The following is a 4,662-nucleotide window of genomic DNA, read 5'->3' on the forward strand; positions in this document are numbered from 1 at the left end:
GCTCAATGGTGACTCTGGTCATGTAGCTCAATGGTGACTCTGGTCATGTAGCTCAATTTTGACTATGGTCAGGGCGGCAGTGTGGAGTAGTGGTTAGGTCTCGGGACTCTTGACTAGAAGGTCGTGGGTTCAATCCCAGGTGGGGGACATTGCTGCTGTACCCTTGAGCAAGGTACTTTACCTAGATTGCTCCAGTAAAAATCCAACTGTATAAATGGGTAATTGTATGTAGAAAAATAATATAATTGTATGTAAAAATAATGTGATATCTTGTAACAATTGTAAGTCGTCCTGGGTAAGGGTGTCTGCTAAGAAATACAGTGGCTCTCAAAAGTATTCACCACCCTTGGACTTTTCCACATTTCATTGTGTTACAACATGGAATCAAAATGGATTTAATTGGGAGTTTTTGCCACTGATCAACACAAGAAAAGTCCATAATGTCAAAGTGAAAAATAAAATCTACAACTTGTTCTAAATTAATTACAAATATAAAACAGAAAATAATTGATTGCATAAGTATTCACCCCCTTTGCTATGACACACCTAAATAAGCTCTGGTGCAACCAATTGTCTTTAGAAGTCACATAATTAGTTGAATGGAGTCCACCTGTGTGCAATTAAGGTGTTTCACATGATTTCAGGTTAAATACACCTGTCTCTGGGAGGTCCCACAGTTGGTTAGTACATTTCCTAACAAAAACTACATCATGAAGATGAAGGAACATTCAAAGCAAATCCGGAATAAGGTTCTTCAAAAGCACCAATCAGGGGTAGGATATAAGAACATTTCCAAGGCATTGAATATCCTCTCAGAGCACAGTAAAGTCCATTATTAAGAAATGGAGAGAATATGGCACAACTGTGAATCTGTCTAGAACAGGCCGTCCTCAAAAACGGAGTATCCGGGCGTATAGGGCACTAGTCAGGGAGGCCACCAAGAGGCCTATGGCAACTCTAAAGGAGTTACAGTGTTCCACGGCTGAGCTGGGAGACACTGTGCATATGGCAACAATAGCCCGGGTGCTTCACAAAACTGGCCTTTATGGGAGAGTGGCAAAAAGAAAGCCATTGTTGAAAAAAACTCGCATCAAATCTCGGCTAGAGTTTCCCAGAAGGCATGTGGGAGACTCTGAGACCAAGTGGAAGAAGATTCTATGGTCTGATGAGACCAAAATAGAGCTTTTTGGCCTCAATGCTAAGCGCTATGTTTGCCACTGATCAACACAAGAAAAGTCCATAATGTCAAAGTGAAAAATAAAATCTACAAATTGTTCTAAATTAATTACAAATATAAAACAGAAAATAATTGATTGCATAAGTATTCACCCCCTTTGCTATGACACACCTAAATAAGCTCTGGTGCAACCAATTGTCTTTAGAAGTCACATAATTAGTTGAATGGAGTCCACCTGTGTGCAATTAAGGTGTTTCACATGATTTCAGGTTAAATACACCTGTCTCTGGGAGGTCCCACAGTTGGTTAGTACATTTCCTAACAAAAACTACATGATGAAGATGAAGGAACATTCAAAGCAAATCCGGAATAAGGTTCTTCAAAAGCACCAATCAGGGGTAGGATATAAGAACATTTCCAAGGCATTGAATATCCTCTCAGAGCACAGTAAAGTCCATTATTAAGAAATGGAGAGAATATGGCACAACTGTGAATCTGTCTAGAACAGGCCGTCCTCAAAAACGGAGTATCCGGGCATATAGGGCACTAGTCAGGGAGGCCACCAAGAGGCCTATGGCAACTCTAAAGGAGTTACAGTGTTCCACGGCTGAGCTGGGAGACACTGTGCATATGGCAACAATAGCCCGGGTGCTTCACAAAACTGGCCTTTATGGGAGAGTGGCAAAAAGAAAGCCATTGTTGAAAAGAACTCGCATCAAATCTCGGCTAGAGTTTCCCAGAAGGCATGTGGGAGACTCTGAGACCAAGTGGAAGAAGATTCTATGGTCTGATGAGACCAAAATAGAGCTTTTTGGCCTCAACGCTAAGCGTTATGTTTGCCACTGATCAACACAAGAAAAGTCCATAATGTCAAAGTGAAAAATAAAATCTACAAATTGTTCTAAATTAATTACAAATATAAAACAGAAAATAATTGATTGCATAAGTATTCACCCCCTTTGCTATGACACACCTAAATAAGCTCTGGTGCAACCAATTGTCTTTAGAAGTCAGATAATTAGTTGAATGGAGTCCACCTGTGTGCAATTAAGGTGTTTCATATGATTTCAGGTTAAATACACCTGTCTCTGGGAGGTCCCACAGTTGGTTAGCACATTTCCTAACAAAAACTACATCATGAAGATGAAGGAACATTCAAAGCAAATCCGGAATAAGGTTCTTCAAAAGCACCAATCAGGGGTAGGATATAAGAACATTTCCAAGGCATTGAATATCCTCTCAGAGCACAGTAAAGTCCATTATTAAGAAATGGAGAGAATATGGCACAACTGTGAATCTGTCTAGAACAGGCCGTCCTCAAAAACGGAGTATCCGGGCGTATAGGGCACTAGTCAGGGAGGCCACCAAGAGGCCTATGGCAACTCTAAAGGATTTACAGTGTTCCACGGCTGAGCTGGGAGACACTGTGCATATGGCAACAATAGCCCGGGTGCTTCACAAAACTGGCCTTTATGGGAGAGTGGCAAAAAGAAAGCCATTGTTGAAAAAAACTCGCATCAAATCTCGGCTAGAGTTTCCCAGAAGGCATGTGGGAGACTCTGAGACCAAGTGGAAGAAGATTCTATGGTCTGATGAGACCAAAATAGAGCTTTTTGGCCTCAACGCTAAGCGCTATGTTTGCCACTGATCAACACAAGAAAAGTCCATAATGTCAAAGTGAAAAATAAAATCTACAAATTGTTCTAAATTAATTACAAATCTAAAACAGAAAATAATTGATTGCATAAGTATTCACCCCCTTTGCTATGACACACCTAAATAAGCTCTGGTGCAACCAATTGTCTTTAGAAGTCAGATAATTAGTTGAATGGAGTCCACCTGTGTGCAATTAAGGTGTTTCATATGATTTCAGGTTAAATACACCTGTCTCTGGGAGGTCCCACAGTTGGTTAGCACATTTCCTAACAAAAACTACATCATGAAGATGAAGGAACATTCAAAGCAAATCCGGAATAAGGTTCTTCAAAAGCACCAATCAGGGGTAGGATATAAGAACATTTCCAAGGCATTGAATATCCTCTCAGAGCACAGTAAAGTCCATTATTAAGAAATGGAGAGAATATGGCACAACTGTGAATCTGTCTAGAACAGGCCGTCCTCCAAAACGGAGTATCCGGGCGTATAGGGCACTAGTCAGGGAGGCCACCAAGAGGCCTATGGCAACTCTAAAGGAGTTACAGTGTTCCACGGCTGAGCTGGGAGACACTGTGCATATGGCAACAATAGCCCGGGTGCTTCACAAAACTGGCCTTTATGGGAGAGTGGCAAAAAGAAAGCCATTGTTGAAAAAAACTCGCATCAAATCTCGGCTAGAGTTTCCCAGAAGGCATGTGGGAGACTCTGAGACCAAGTGGAAGAAGATTCTATGGTCTGATGAGACCAAAATAGAGCTTTTTGGCCTCAACGCTAAGCGCTATGTTTGCCACTGATCAACACAAGAAAAGTCCATAATGTCAAAGTGAAAAATAAAATCTACAAATTGTTCTAAATTAATTACAAATATAAAACAGAAAATAATTGATTGCATAAGTATTCACCCCCTTTGCTATGACACACCTAAATAAGCTCTGGTGCAGCCAATTGTCTTTAGAAGTCACATAATTAGTTGAATGGAGTCCACCTGTGTGCAATTAAGGTGTTTCACATGATTTCAGGTTAAATACACCTGTCTCTGGGAGGTCCCACAGTTGGTTAGTACATTTCCTAACAAAAACTACATCATGAAGATGAAGGAACATTCAAAGCAAATCCGGAATAAGGTTCTTCAAAAGCACCAATCAGGGGTAGGATATAAGAACATTTCCAAGGCATTGAATATCATCTCAGAGCACAGTAAAGTCCATTATTAAAAATTGGAGAGAATATGGCACAACTGTGAATCTGTCTAGAACAGGCCGTCCTCAAAAACGGAGTATCCGGGCGTATAGGGCACTAGTCAGGGAGGCCACCAAGAGGCCTATGGCAACTCTAAAGGAGTTACAGTGTTCCACAGCTGAGCTGGGAGACACTGTGCATATGGCAACAATAGCCCGGGTGCTTCACAAAACTGGCCTTTATGGGAGAGTGGCAAAAAGAAAGCCATTGTTGAAAAAAACTCGCATCAAATCTCGGCTAGAGTTTCCCAGAAGGCATGTGGGAGACTCTGAGACCAAGTGGAAGAAGATTCTATGGTCTGATGAGACCAAAATAGAGCTTTTTGGCCTCAACGCTAAGCGCTATGTTTGCCACTGATCAACACAAGAAAAGTCCATAATGTCAAAGTGAAAAATAAAATCTACAAATTGTTCTAAATTAATTACAAATATAAAACAGAAAATAATTGATTGCATAAGTATTCACCCCCTTTGCTATGACACACCTAAATAAGCTCTGGTGCAACCAGTTGTCTTTAGAAGTCACATAATTAGTTGAATTGAGTCCACCTGTGTGCAATGAAGGTGTTTCACATGATTTCAGGTTGAATA

This window comes from Acipenser ruthenus, unplaced genomic scaffold (assembly GCF_902713425.1).
Source record: "Acipenser ruthenus unplaced genomic scaffold, fAciRut3.2 maternal haplotype, whole genome shotgun sequence".
Taxonomy (NCBI): domain Eukaryota; kingdom Metazoa; phylum Chordata; class Actinopteri; order Acipenseriformes; family Acipenseridae; genus Acipenser; species Acipenser ruthenus.